Genomic DNA, 15,349 nt, shown 5'->3' on the forward strand with positions numbered 1-15,349 from the left:
TAGGTTTTCTCATCTGTAAAGTGGGAATAATAACATGTACTTCACAGGACAGAGGGGAGATAGTAAAGACATAGGGCCTGGCATGTTTAGGAAATGATCAACATCTGAGCACCGTCCCCTGCCCTCTGCCCTTTCCCCAACCCTCATGCTGCCCCTGGAGAGCAGAATGCCTGGCAGGAGGTGGGGCCACTCTCAGATCCCAGGTAGAGTCAGGCAGCTTGTAACTGAAGGTGAACTGGTGTCCTGGCTGGCTCAGTCAGAGGAGCGTGTGACTCTTGATCTTGGGGTCCTGAGTTCAAGCCCCAAGCTGGGTGTACAGATTACTTAAATTTTTTTTTAATAAATAAAAAATAAAGGTGAACTTATATAACTAAAATAAAAAACCCAGGTGACTGGCACCTGATTCTTTTCTCCCTGAGCCCAGTTCTGCTCTATAGATTATGGGGGCCGGGTGGGTCCGGGGTCTCCCAAGTGCAGATCCCGGGGGCCTCCACCCAGACTCAGCAAATCAGATGGCTGGAGGGTGGGCCCCAGCATCCAAATTTCTTTAAAGCTCTCCCATGAGTCTAGGGACTCATGAGTCCAGGGTTCAGCCAGGTCTCAGAACTATCAGCCAGGTGCTCCCCGAAAAGCCTTTTTCAGCCCTTAGAGTCTGTGTTTCTAACCCCATCAAACGCCATGTGCCGCCTGGGGGGGTCTCATGTCAGTATCTGGGCCAGAGCTCTTCTGCTTTCATCAGACATGGGGAGGTTCGCTGGTGCTGCTCAAGCCACAAAACCATAGTTCAGGACCAGTGTAGAAATAAATCTTGAACCCCGTCCGGTACCTTGCTCCGGACATTGTCAGCGAGGGGAGGAGATAAGCTCACCTCGGAGACCTGGGATGCTTCTCACCACCAGTCAGCTGAATACAGCGTGGAAATACATCTCCGAGGCTGGAAATAGGTTAAATAGGTTAAAACCTAGGCCAAGCGGGTGCCTGGGTGGCTCAGGTCATGATCTCAGGGTCCTGGGATCAAATACCCTGCTCAGCGGGGAGACTGCTTCTCCCTCTGCCTGCTGCTCCCCCTGCTTGGGCTCTCTCTCAAATAAATAAAATCTTTAAAAAACAAAACAGAACAACCTAGACTGAACATCCTTTCCTTCTCATGGAGCAGCAGCTCCTTTCCCAAGAAAGAAAATGAAATTCTGCGCAGTTCCTGCTGGTCTTCAATTTTCCTCCTGTAAGAACATAAACATTATTTACCATGGCTGAGGATCTTTCCAAATTGCCCAAAGTGGCTGTAAACTTCCCAGCTTTATCCAGGGAGCCTTTGCAGTGGTGAGTTACTGTTCACGTAATGAAATCCTATTGCAGACCCAGCCTTACCAGATTTCCCCCCATGCAGATAGGTGATTCGTTGAACTCAAAGCGCTTTTACAGAGCACGGGGGGTTAAAGAAAGAGGTTCTACTTTACAGTTTCTAAGGAAGCAATTAAAAAAAAACGCAGCAAAAACGGTTAATGACTATTAGTACCATAACCGCAGATGTACCAGCAAAAGGGAATGTCATAAATCATATGGGAAGGGGGAGTGGTTTGGGGCATGTGAGGAGCAGAGAGGTACAAAGAACATCTAGGATTTTTTTTTTTAATTGCCAAAAAACCAAGAACACATTTTGAAGTAAAGTAAGGGTCCAATTTCCCCTTTCCGGCAAAAAGGGGCTTCGAAAGGAGAAGGCAAGAACTATTTTCACCGTTGCGTAGAATAATGATGACAATGGTTTCTAAATGCGGCAAGGTGTACGGGTGTGCAGGCTGCCCACACTATAGGAAGGAGGCTCCGGCCAGTGGAGACCCAGCACACAGTCAAGACGTGAACCCAGGCCCCTGCACCCCACCAGCTGGTCTCCACAGCCGTGCAAGGAGTGAGTGGTATGCCGTCCACACTACAGCTCAGCGCGGCCATTCATCAAGGAAAAGCGCTGGAACAAACAGCTGGTTCCAAGTTGTGTTTCAAGATTTATTTCGTAGATAGCCTGTTTCTAACCACGAAGAAATGTGTGCGTTGATATTGGGTGAACAGAGCGGTGAGTGGGTAAGAACCCATTTTCTGAGGTAATAATTTAGTCAGTGCCCAGGATTTTGCAGACGTGCTAGGAAGGGACTTCGTCTCACCCCCAGAGCCTGGGGTCTTGGTGAGGCCCCGCGTGGCCCATCACAGGACAGCCACCCGGAGCAGCAAGATGGGTGAGGCCAGTGCCGGGCGACTGGGAGGTGAGGAGGTGGGGGGTGACACACTCCCGAGCCGTTGGTTTTTCTCCCTTCCTTGCGGCCTTGGTCAGAGCATTGAAATCCCCATTTCTGTCGCAGAGAGCACGAATCTAACCAGCAGACCCTGTGTACTTCCCGGGAGCAAGGGGCTCTAGTCACCGCTGTCTTGTCCCAGTCTGTCAGTGTGGAAATGTGGACATAATCATCAGTTCGTTTCTTTCCTTCATCCCCCCACCTGAACATGGGGACTGAAAGGGAGAGGACAGGGACATTGGACCTGGATGGGTCCCCTCAAGTCTGGCTTCTAAGCACACACGGTAAGTGGTGGCCTCCAGCTTCGTTTCCTTCTCCCTAGATGCAAACAGCCCAGCAGAACTGGCAAAAGGGCATAGTTTTAGGCCGTTCTTCCCGCGCCTGGGTACAGGGCTGTGTGGCCCCAGTTTTCCCGTCCTGCCTGCTGTCCGCTGGCCTCGAGTCCTTGTGTGTAGATTCCCGCCTCTGACTCTGGCATAGAGTTGCGGTCTATTTCTTTCTTTTTTAAAGATTTTATTTATTTATTTGAGAGACAGAGATAGCAAGAGAGAGCAAGATCAAGGAGGAGAGGGAGAAGCAGGCTCCGCACTGAGCAAGGAGCTCCATGTGGGACTCGATCCCAGGACCCTGGGATCATGACCTGAGCTGAAGGCAGGCGCTTAACCCCCTGAGCCACCCAGGCGCCCCTACAGTTGTGATTTAAAGTCTGGGTTTTAGGCGAGGCAGGCCTGGTCTGGATCCCAACTCTGCTTCCCTGCTACAAGATCTTGGGCAAACAGCTTACTCATGGCACCCATCTTTTCCCTTCCTGCAAAGGGTGGGGGTGTGGATTGAGCCCACCCTGGGGGGCTGCTGTGAGATTGGCCGAGTGCAGGCTCGGCAAGGCTCAGGCCCATGACTGTCAGCCGCTCTCCTGTTTAGAAAGATGCTTATTTTTATAGTAGTTTTGCCGTCTGCAATCTTTATCCACTGATTCCTTTCGATGGATTCTGGGGAATGTTGCCTACCAGCTGCAAGGGTTCCTTACCAACCGGATCCTTGTATCTCTTGGATCAGAAGGAGCTCTTCCAGAAACTGTATTCCAACCTCTGTCAAGATCAGCGTTCTGTGTGTAGCTTTGGAGAAGGGAGTCTGATTGTATTGCCTCTTCGGTGGGAAAAGTTACTTTCTACTTGGTCTATGCTGAAAGCCAGCCCCCACTGTGGGACAGAGGCATTTCCTGCATGGTCCGCAAGTGAGGTGGTGGGGGGCTAACACATGGAAGGTCTACAACTCCCCAGAGCCTAGAGCCCACCTCTAGATGGGATATGTGAGAAAGAGGCATTGCTCAGGGTAGGGACCCAGCCGTTACCCCGTATACCTGGATTCAAGCTTTTGTTTCATTTCAGGCTCCCGTTTGGATGCAGCTGGATTCTTCTTCTAAGATAAATATTATCAGGGGCTCCTGGGTGGCTCAGTCGGTTGAGCATCTGCCTTCAGCTCAGGTCATGATCCCGGGAATCTAGGATGGAGTCCCGCATCGGGCTCCCTGCTCATTGGAGTGTCTGATCCTTCCTCTGCTCCCCACCCCCCCGCTTGTGTGTGTGTGCTCTCTCTCTCAAATAAATAAATACAATCTTTAAAAAAGATAAACAATATCAAATGTTTATATGGCACACACCCTGGGCCGGGCACCCTGGGAATCCATGCTCACGGTGGGTGGTAACTTGTTCAAGCTCCGATAGCTAGAAAGCGCGGGCTGGAGTGCACCCGCTGTCTGACTCCAGAGCCCAGCTCTGAACCATCGGCGTGTGGCCTCTCATCCCCCCATGGAGGAGAACGAGTATTTATTGAACACCTACTATGTTCCAAGCATGATGTAGGAATAACAAAGATCTCTGATCACCTCCTTCTTCCCGAGGAACGTTAGAGAGGGAGGGAGGGAGAAGGGGTAGCAGGCGGCATTGCCATCCTTGGCTGGGTTCTGCCAGGCTGGCGCCGAAAAGGACAGGTTGCCCACGAGGCTGGGCTGAGCTGAATCATCCTGGGAGGAGTGCAGAGCCTCCGAGGCTGGGAGCTTCCAGCTCTCCCCACCCAGGTGCAGCTGCCCCCAGGGAGACAACCCAGCACACACAACCCAGAACACAGCCACCAGGGTAGCTGGCTTGTGCCAAGGAACTTGGAAGCCCACCAGCCGGAGCACCTCAGAGCCAGCCCCCAAAGCTGCTTTCCCCAGGCTCGCTGTACAGGCAAGCAGAACCCAGGTGTCCGCCAGTTTTGGCTTTGAGTCAAGGCCCCCACCTTGAAGCCCAGGAGCTCCAGCTCAGCAGCATGGGTTGTAGAATCCAAAACCCAATTAACGCGGGGCTTGGGGGAAAATCTGTCTGACCAGTGGTTTGGCCAAATCTTCAATCGCTGAAGACAGAAGGGCCAACCAGATTGTGTGCCGTGACTACCGTTCAGGGCTGGCCACTGCTAAGCAGGACGGGCCCCCCGCGATGCTTCTCACCCCACTTAACCATGTGCTCCCTCCTGAGTGCAGTGAGGGCATCTCCAGGGCGAGGGGCTCCTCAGGCGGCTGTGTCTTCATCACCAGACCCACTTCCCTTGCACATCAAGCAGCGGCCCCCACTGAGTCCACAGGCCGTTCCGAGGATGACTTATCACACGGTCCATTCAAGGGCTGAGGCGTCGGTCAGGGTCAGAGCCAAGCACCTGGAAGAGCCTTGAGGGGCAGAGGCAGCAGGGGGCTTTCTGCCTGGCCGCCTTACAGACGAAGGGTCTGATGTACACAGGATCCCTAGGGCTGAGTTGTGAGCCACTCTGATCATTCTGGAACAACTGCAGGGAGCATGAGCTGGGGGTTCCCCCAGAGTCTAACCATCTGGGACCTTCCTCCTTCTGTTAGGAGTTTTGCCTTTGAGTGGGGTTGGCAGCCTGCCTGAGACAGGTGCCCTCATCCGTCCCTGGGCTCATGGTCCTGATTTCCCTGATGACTCCCACGCCAGCAGGTGCGCGCGCTCCCCCCCTGCCGGCTGCTGGCGTTCCGGGTGCTTTTGCTGCAGCCAGTGGGGAAGCCCAGCTGACTGGAAACCCGAACAGTGTGCAGAGGTTGGGTGGGTCTCAGGGAAAGAGGCAGACAGGCCCCACCTTCAGTTTGCTGGGGCGGGATGCGTGTTCACAGGTGTACCCAGACACGCGTACAACACGCAACTCACTTCCCTAAGGAAGGCTGACCTCAGTCGTACAGTGACCTGAGCCGGGGCTGAGGGAAGTGGCGGTAAGGACCGCCCTGCAGGGGCGGGCCCCTGGGAGGAGGAGAGGTGAGGCTTGGAAGGTGGGGACTGGAACAGCGTGTTTGCCTCCCAGAGTCATTTCTGCAGGCTGAGATTTGAGAGTCTCTGAACCTCTCGGGAAGGGCTTTGTACCTGGGGGGAGTCAACCAGGATTCCCCTTCTCAAAAACACTGCCGGCCCTTACTCAGAAGGTCCCCTGTTTCCATGACAAGCGGGGGCTCTTCTTGTCATCCCAGGCTTCCTGCTCCTGTTTTCTCTAACTCTATCCCCGATGTAGTGGAACAGCCCTGTGTTGCCTTCCCAGCCACTTCTCGATCTTCCCCACCTCAGGGCCTTTGTTTCTCTCGTGGCCCCTGCCTCGACAGTATCCCTCTTCTCTCCCTCTCTCCTTTGGGTTTGCCAGAACCCTCTTCCTTTTTTTTGAGCCCAAGTCAAGCTCTACCTCCCTCTGGACACAGCCAGCTGCCTGCTTTTCTCTCTACTGTGATGACTCTTTGCCCCGAAGCCCTCTCTTCTTCTGAGATTCCAGTGTCCTTCTCCGTAAACTGGAATGGTACCACGTCATGGGTTTGTTGAGAATGTTCTTTGAGATGGCCTTTGTGGACATGGCCTGCATACCGTAGGTGCTCAATAAATGCTTCCATCTTTTCCTGCTCTGTGCCAGGCACCAGGACAGACAGAAGACTGTGGTCCCTAGCCTCTCAGGGGTCAGGGCACAGAAGGCCAGCAGAGGGGCACCTTACTTCTCCAGAGAGGGGTGGAGGGGAGGGGAGTTGGGGGTGGAGTGGGAGGGGAGTTGAGTTTGGAGGAGGAGCAGAGCTGCTGGAGAGCGGCAGGGGGCAGGGAAGAAGGAGTGAGGGAAGGCCCTGGGACAGAAGAGAGAGGGTGTGAATGATTGAGGTTGGGAGGGTGGGGGGTGGAGGGTGAAGGGGGTAGGGGTGAGAGAAGAGAAGGGAGGAAGGAGGCTTTGTGGCCTCTGTGGCAGAGAGCCTGGACTTCGTAGGAGGCAGAGGCCCGGAAGTCTCGATAAAGGTGCTGAGGGACCACGCCCATCCTGACTGCAGGGAGCGAGTCTGGTAGAGGCAGACCCGGAGGGCAAAAGGTGGAGGGAGGCTGCGGACCCCAGGAGAGGCTGCAAGCGGGCAGCCCTGACTCAGGCGTCATCAGAGACCCTGGGCCTGGCTCCGCAGCCTCATGTTGCCCTTCCTGGCATAAAAAGTGGAAAATTTAGATTTGCTTTTCGAAGTTGTCTTGAGCTTGACCTAGGTAAGGAAGATGGATGGGTCCTTCCTTAAGATGGCCAGCTTCCATTTCCCGTGCGTTCCGACTTCCTTGCATTCATGGTTGTAATCGCTTTGTGCACTGAAGGCCTTGTTTGTCTTTGGCTGGGCGGTTTCTCGTTCCCGGACTTTGCTCTTCGGTTGGGGTTCCCCCTGTCTTCTCCGCTCCCTCAGTGGAGGAGGTTTCCAGCAGGCAGAGTGTGCAGAAGTTTTGAACGCCAGTGACATGGGGGCGGGGCGGGGAGGCTCCCGTCCTTGGGCCCAGAGGGTCTGTTTGGCTCAGTCGTGTGCCCTAATACCCAGGACAGTGCTGGGCAGCCGATTTGTGGTCCATAAATAATGGCTAAATGGATGCTTATTGAATGCCTGAACCTCTGTCCCTCCAAGTCCTGGGTGTGTTGTGGGGTCCAGTACACCCCGCACCTCCACCATAGCCTGAATGTCCAGGATTTGGGGACAGGGGCAGGAGCGACAAACCGTGGAGGATATGATCATCTCAGCCCTCCTCAGGGTTGACCTGTCCCATGTCTTTGGTGCACTCCAGGAGGTCTCGTGCTGTGGTGAGTGTGGCCAGGTGACCTGTGACTGTGTACGTGGGGAGCTGGGGAGGGGGTGCTGGAGAGGCGTTGCCTCCGTTCCACATCTCTGAAAGGTGCTGGCTTCTGTCTGGAAATTGCTCACTTTTCTTATCAGTGGGCTTGGCAGCCGTTGGGGAATTTCTGGAGGGAGGGGGTCCTGGAAGGAAACCACCAGCAGACCGCCATTTCCCTAGAAGCCCAAACACAAAAGGTGGTGTGGAGCTGGGGCCGCAGAGGGGCTGTCTTTTCCCTTAAGAACAAACCAGATCATGTCAGAAAAAGGAAGGCCGTTGTCCTTGAATTTCACGTGTTGCTCTGACCGACGTTCTCAATGTGTATGGGATCATAGCAGTTGGGGGTAGACAGAGCAGAGTCTGCATTCATTAGAGGCAGTCCGGTGGCTGTGATGCCCCTGGGGACCGTAAGGAGGACCCGGATTGCTCTGAAAAGCTACAGGGCAACCCTGGGATTCGGATGTTACGTCCTCATGTGCCTAGCGGTACTCAGAGAGGTCAGGAGCCTGTGAGAGGTCACACAGCATGTGTTGACGGAGCTGTGATTTGAACCCAGCCAGGTCTCTGGCTCCAAAGCCACGTTAAAGCCTCTGCCCCGAAGGGAGGGACAGCAGGCTATCCACAGGTCTGCCATCCTCAGTCTTGGTTTAGATCATTCCAGAGATCGGAGCTTACCATTTCTCACTGGAGTTTACCGTTTTCACATCCCAGCCTCCTCAGGGGTGCCTTCTCCCGTGTGTGCGGCTGAGTCAGTGAGAGGTCGTCTTCCCCCATGGAGATGGGGTCCTCCTGGTGGGGTTTCACGGGACCACCCACCCTGCCTTTGGGTAGGGCAGTGAGAACCGGGGGCAGAGGAGAGAAGGCCTCTCTGCTGGGATCTGGGAAGAGGAGCAAAGTCAGTACCAAAAGCTGGAAAGAAAGCAGCAGCCGGAGGACACAGACTGCTTCAGTCACGGGGCTGTGTTTGTCCTTGGCCGTGTCAGAGCTGACCAGGCACGTCGTCTCCGGGCCGCACCAGCAGACAGAACCACGATGCTGTGCTTACCCGGCAGCGAGGACCCTGCACCAGGGGCTTGCCCTCCCTCCCTGCTCCCAGAGCCTGCCCCAGAAAGCAGACTGAGGTGGCTCCAGCTAGGGTCTGAGGTCCCCACAGACTGAGAAACATCCCCGTTTGCCTCCCAGGGAGGCAGAGAAAGCTTTTTACAGAGAAAGCTTAGGACAGAATCCAGTTCACAGGACGAACATCTGTGGAGTGCCTGCTGAGAACCAGGTCCCCAGAGAGAGGAAATGGCCACTTCACCCCCATGGGTGGGGGGAGTTACTGTCAGAGAACAGAAAGCAAGTGTTGGGGAGGATGCAGAGAAATGGGAACTCTGTGCCCAATGGATGGGAAGGTAAAACGGTACGGCAACTCCTCAAATAATTAAAGGTAGAACTGCCGTAAGATCCAGCAGCCCACTTCTGGTAGGTGCCCGCCGGCATGTGAGGCAGAGGCTCCAAGAGACATCCACACCCTGTGTTCACAGCAGCGTTATTCCCAGAGCCACAAGCTGGAAGCAGCCCAAGCGTCCACCAACGGATGAATGGAGAAGCAAAACGTGGCGTAGGCACACAATGGCGTATTATTCACCCTTAGAGAAAGGAAGGAAATTCTGACACCTGCCACGACATGGTTGAACCTTGAGGACGTCATGCTACGTGAAATGAGCCAGTTGCCACAACAACGAAAATACTGTGTGCTTGCCCTTAGAGGAGGTACTTAGAGTGGTCAAAGTTATGGAAGCAGAAAGGGGAATGGCGGTTGCCAGCGGCCGGGGGCGGGGAGGGGGGAGGTCTGTGTTTAATGAGAGCAGGTTTCGGTTTTCTGGGATGAAAAGAGCTCTGGGGATGGCTGGTGGTTGTGCAACAACGTGAGCGAGCTTCATGCCACTGAACTGTATGCTTAAACACGGTTGGGATGGCGAACTTGAAATTCTGCGTATTTTACCGCAATTGAAGGTGATCATAAAAAGCCAACTCAAAGCAAAGGGAGATACAGGAACCCCAGGGGCTCCTGCAGGCCGGACTGGCACCAAGAGCTGTGCATCGTATTCTTAAATCCCCCACCAACCTCCGGGGACAGCTCTCTCCTTGCAGACAAGGAAACTGAGGCTTAGAGGTGTGCCAAGTCTCCCCAGCCGGGAGGCAGCAGGCCGGGATTTAAAGCATCTTTCGGTTCCAGGCAGTAACTGTGTCATACTGTAGCACCAGGGGCTGGGGGCGGAGGATTTCGGTTGGGGTCCGTCACACTCATCAGTCAGCAGAACAGAAGGAGCGGTGTGGTTAGCTGTGGGAATGTACGGAGAGATCAGCGAGGCTCGAGTCACCGAGGAGGCTGGTGAAGGAGGGTGAGAGTGGATAAAGCCGGACGTCCGGGCTGATCTGCCATTTTCACCCGCGCACCTGTGAGGAACTGAGTTGTTATACACCGGGCAGATGAATGGCAGCGCAGGTTAGGGATGGGGCTTCCTTAGGAGGAAGGTGGAGGAAATGATGGGGAAGGAGGTGGAGGTGGAAATGATGGGGAAGGAGGTGGTCCCGGAGGGGCAGCCCTCTCCCCATCCTCCTCCCTGAGCACTGCCTCACACCCTTTCATTCGAGTCCTGCAGCTGTCCTCACTGGGGAGATGTTATTACGTGTCCTGTGGGGGGAGTCCTTCTCTCCTTCCTCTCCTCTCAGCAAGCACTGCAGCTGAGCTTTGATGATGCTGGTGGGTGGGGAGCGCCGAGATTTGCCCACCCAGAGATCCCTGGGCTTGGGCAGGGTTGTCAGATTTTCTAAATAAAAATACAGGATGCCCAGTTAAATTTGCATTTCAGGTCACCAACGAATGATTTGTAGCATAAGTCTGTCTGCCCCCCTTATTGCGTCTGTACTTGATGTGACAATGCCTACACGTGGGACTTGTGGCAGCTGGATGGACACACTGGGTGTCCCAGGTCAGGGGCTTCCTGGCCTCAGGCAGAGCCAAGCCTACCACAGATGTTGGTCCTTGAGTACAGATGCAGCCTGTCACAGCTCTGCTGAGATGTGTGAGGCAACCTCAGTTGGGCCTCTACCCAGTGTGAGTGACCAGGCAGACAGCAGGGGCCCTAATTGGCCGGAGTGAGTAACACCTGTGTGCTTCCGACACTGCTCTGTGTGCTGGCTGTGGGAGACTGGCCCTGTCAACATGTTGGGGTCTGTGTTCCAGATTGGGCATGCTGTTCTCTGTGTGTGCCTTTCCCATCACCTACCTATATTGCCCAGATCCTCAGACAGCCCTCCAGCTCCCAAGTTCCCTCTCCTATGTCTACCATCCCATGCCTGCCTTACCAGGGCACCACCAGGTCATGAAAAGCATGCTCTTGTCTTTGAGCCTCCCAATCAAACTTTCTCCAGCTGTTCCCCCATCCATCCATCCATTCATCTGCTCATCCATCCATCAACTCACCCATCAATCCATCCAAACATCTATCCAACTATTCATCCATCCATCCATCCATCCATCCATCCACTCATCCGTCCATCCAATCCATCCATCCATCCATCCATCCATCCATCCATCCATCCATCCATCCACTCATCTGTCCAGCCCATCCAGTCCATCCATCCATCCATCCATCCATAACAAATATGTGTTGAGGCTTGCTATGGGCCACTGTAGCAGGCATTTGGCCGTATAACACCTCAGCTGCTGGGAGGGATTAAAAGAAGTTCAAAATGTGAGTGGTGGACAATAGCCATCAGCTATCATTCTTGGTTAAGCGTAGGTCCTGATCTCCTGTGTTTAAGCATCAGGTGATTTTTAGTCTTGCCCTTTACATTCCAGCCCCTCCTCTGGGGACGTACCTGCAGGTGACTTCAGACTGTGAGGAAAAGGGGGTAGGAACGTGGAAGAAGCCAGGAGACCTGCGGAACCTCAACAGTCAGGAGCTAAGCTGGTTCTGCCAAGGCGTGGCCTCTACCTTATCCAGGTGCTCACCCAGGAGGCCTTAGGGCACATATCCTAGAGGTCCCAGACCTCTGGTGCCTGGCCCGGCTCCTGCCCTCTGCAGGTGCTCCGTGCAGACTTGAGACTGACCATCAGAGAAGACTGAGGTCAGAGGGGGGAGGTATCTTGTCTGAGGTCGCGCAGCTTGCAGCTATCAGTGGGAAGTAGCAGAGACTGTGTAAAGAGTATGGATTTCGTTGTCAGGCTCACCTGGTTTGAGGCCCCATCTGCTCATCAACCTCACTGCCCTATCTGTAGATAGGAACTCACAGCTCCCTCTCAGACTATGCAGCCATAAAGGAGGCTGTGATGACGTTATAAAGGGCTGGGCACAGGACCTGGCGCCATGCCAGCCTGAGCTGCTCAGGGGGAGGGTGGACCTTGGTCTCAGCTGAGAGGCTCTCCACAGCCTCCCCTGCCCCAAACATGTCCCTTCCGAGCTCTGGGCCTCTCCTCCTCCCTGTGGGAGGTGAGGACAGGCAGGAGTGGGACCAGAAGGGCAGAGAGCAGAATTCTGACCTCTGGCCGGCCGGCCCTTCCCATCCAGCTCCCAGGTCTGGTCTGCAGAGCTACCTGGAAGGTAAATTGCTTCCTCCAATTTATGGCCCTGAGTGCCGAGACCAGGATTGTCACCTGCCCAGATTGTGCAAGGGGGCTTAGTGCGCACCCCTACCCCTGTGCGGGCTTTGATCTCGGTCCCAGGAGGTCAGTTGGTTGATCACAGTGTGTCTCCACGAAGATGGAAAGGAGGGGAGAACGTGCTGACAAGCAGTGGGGATTAGCGATAATGAGGAAGACTTAGTATTTAATGACAAGACAGATTTGACTTCATTTCTGGGACAGCGTTTTTTGTGAGTGATGATGGCAGAAAGATAAATCGAGCTAATTCAATAATTTAGAATAGAAATGAGTCATTTTTTTAAACGTGTTTCCCAAGTAGATGAATTTCTTTTAGAAGACGAAAGCTCATCCTCTACTTAATTATTGGGCCTCTGCCTTTCCAGAAGAGCCATTCGCAGGAACATCTGGTTAGCTCCTGGAGCTGGCTGGGGCTACAGTGACCACAGAGAAGGACGATCATGACGAAAAGAGACTCTCAATAAGACACATAGCAAAAAGTGGTTTGTAAACCCCCTATAGGTCTTTTATAGTGACAATATATAGGGTGAGCAGCAAAGTCAAGAGTTTGAGCATGTTTGGGAATAAAAGCCAGGGACTTTTCTTGGTAGCTGCCAGTGAACAGCTACAAGAAAGGAAGGCTTGGGGAGGGTACCCAAGCTTTGGAGAGGATTCCAATCTGTGTTACCCTTACCTGGTGCCTTGGGTGAGGACTTGGGGGTCTGATCCTTTTCCTGAGGAGTGGTAAATCATGCCGCTCTAGTGGTTGTGAATTAAAGATCTCCAGTCCTCCCCTGAAGACTTCCTCTGGTCTTAGGTCATGACCGACTGGATGATCCAAAAGTCTAGGAAGAAGTAGGTACCTACTGAACTGTCATTAGTCATTTAGTCCTGAGTGTGAACGAGGGTATGAGACCCACTCCTGAGAATAGGATGAGATCGCAGGGAGTGGGGGAGAGAACACATGGGCACAGAGGGGTGAAGAAATGGAATAGAAAGATGACCCAAGGGACGCCTGGGTGACTCAGTCAGTTGAGTGTCTGCCTTTGGCTCAGGTCATGGTCCTGGGGTCCTGGGGTCGAGTCCCACATTGGGCACCTTGGTCAGTGGGGGGGCCCGCTTTTCCCTCTGCCTGCTGCTCCCCCTGCTTGTGCTCTCTTTCTGTCTCTGACAAATGAATAAATCAAATCTTAAAAAAAAAAAAAAAGGAAAGATGACTCAAGTGCTGAAGGTGAATTCTATCTAGTGTTATTATTTTTTTAAAAGATTTATTTATTTATTTGAGAGAGAGAGAAAGCAGGGACGTGACTGGGGGTAGGGGCAGAGGGAGAGAGAGAATCTCAAGCAGGCTCCCCATTGAGCACCAAGCCTGACGTGGGGCTCAATCCCATGACCCTGAGATCATGACCTGAGCTGAAATCAAGAGTGGGACACTTAACTGACTGAGCCACACAGATGCCCCTAGTTTTGCTATTTTTAAGAGAGTCATTAACACTGAATAGGCAAGAATGGTTTTGTTTTTCCATCCATAGATGGGTAGCACCCTTTCTTTTCCAGTCCAGGTGGCCCAAGCATCAAATGCCCACGGGGATGTGGGAGCTTGTTAGACTCTGTCTCGCAGTACCATCAATTTAAGTAACACTGCAGCCTCCCGGAACACGTCTCTGATGCGAGCCCATGTCCCAGGAAATTGGTCAGTTCTCTGCTCCACACCCTCCCCTGTTCCTGCCTGGCTTTTGAGCCCTATCTTCCTGGGGACAAAGCATGGGGTGGGGGGGGGGGGGGGTAGGGGGTCTGGCTTTCAACTTGCCCCTGCTTCCTTTGCGGTTTGGCAGGCGAAAAACCCGGTTTTAGTCATCAGTTCTCTTGCCCCCCCTCCGCCGCCGCAGTCTCCCCACATCTCCTGTTATTGGAGGGCAGATTACCCTTCTAGCCTCTGCTCCTGTGGACCCCACTTCAGCTTGGATTCCTGCAGCAGCCTCCTGACCTCCATTCCCACATCTGCCCCTTGAGCCCATTTGCCACACAATAGCCAGAGCAGTCATTTTAAAACCTGGATCAAACATGTCACCCTCCTGGCTTGAACCTCCTCAGTCACTCCCTGTCACACCTGGAGTAAATTCCAATCTCCTTATCATCATCTAGAATCCACCACCTGGGATGGCTCCCACCTTCCTCTTTGTCCTTGTGTGGCCTCATTCCCCCTGCTTACTGCATTCCACAAGGGTCTCCCGGCTCTTTTTAAGGGGAGCCTGGGTGGCTCAGTGGGTTAAAGCCTCTGACTTCGGCTCAGGTCATGATCTCAGGGTCCTGGGATTGAGCCCCTCATGGGGCTCTCTGCTCAGCGGGGTGCCTGCTTCCTCCTCTCTCTCTCTGCCTGCCTCTCTGCCTGCTTGTGATCTCTGTCAAATAAATAAATAAAATCTTAAAAAAAAAAAAAAAAGAGGACCAAGCCTCCTTCTGCCGTAGAAGTTTGCACATGCTTCTTCCTCTGACTGAGATACTCCCCTCTCCTTCCCCTCTCCCTCAGCCTTTTTCAAGCTGGATTCCCTTTTCCCCCTCAGGGCATAGCTTAACCGTCACCTCCTAAGAGAGACCTTTTTTTCATTATCCAGTCCCAAGCAATTTGTTAGGACACGATTCTTATTTGTCTACTGGGTTGTCATCTACTGGTTTATTATTCTCTTCTCTGAGCTGTTCACCACTGCGTCCCCAGCTTAGCACACCAGAGGTCAGTCAGAGCAGGCGAGGCTATGCGGCAGTAACAGACAACTTGCAAGTCTTAGTGCCTTCAAACCACAGAGGTCTGTTTCTCAGTCATGCTAAATGTTCACCATGGGTTGGCAGGGGGAGCGCTGTGCACGCTTGGGGGGGTCCCAGCTACCACCCAAACACTCCCAGTGGCCATACCATAGAGACAAGGGCTATGGAGGGTCTCGCGTTGCCAAATAAGTTCTCCACCACCCCCCCCCCCGCCATGATTTATGTGTCCCTTCCACTCACAAGTCATTGGGTGGAGCCAATCACACAGCCTCTTCCCACACAGGGAGCTAGAAAGTTCCATCCTATCCAGTGCCCAGGAGACAGAAGTGGAAATATTAGTTAAACAGCACTAAAGACTCACACCATACTCAGTAAATACTTCTGAAGGAGGGAGTGTCTAGAATGTTCTTTCCACAGCTGCCGAGGGTTAGAGGAACCTTGCAGGACCTGCTGGGGATCTTGTATTCCTATTTCTCAGGCTGTTGGCTCTGCTGGGAGGCAGAGTTCCCTCAAGAGCTGAGAGC

At 53.5% G+C, this 15,349-nt stretch overlaps 1 protein-coding gene across 1 annotated transcript in view; it reads left to right on the forward strand.

Moving 5' to 3' along the window:
• Window positions 1-7,066: 7,066 nt before the first annotated feature.
• Window positions 7,067-15,349, forward strand: part of RALB (RAS like proto-oncogene B) — a 56,002-nt gene continuing 47,719 nt past the window's right edge. The window contains exon 1 of the mRNA XM_046019093.1: window positions 7,067-7,400. The gene's annotated coding sequence lies outside the window, so the exon portion shown is untranslated. The remainder of the gene's footprint in view (window positions 7,401-15,349) is intronic.

This window comes from Meles meles, chromosome 9 (genome assembly GCF_922984935.1).
Source record: "Meles meles chromosome 9, mMelMel3.1 paternal haplotype, whole genome shotgun sequence".
Classification (NCBI taxonomy): Eukaryota; Metazoa; Chordata; class Mammalia; order Carnivora; family Mustelidae; genus Meles; species Meles meles.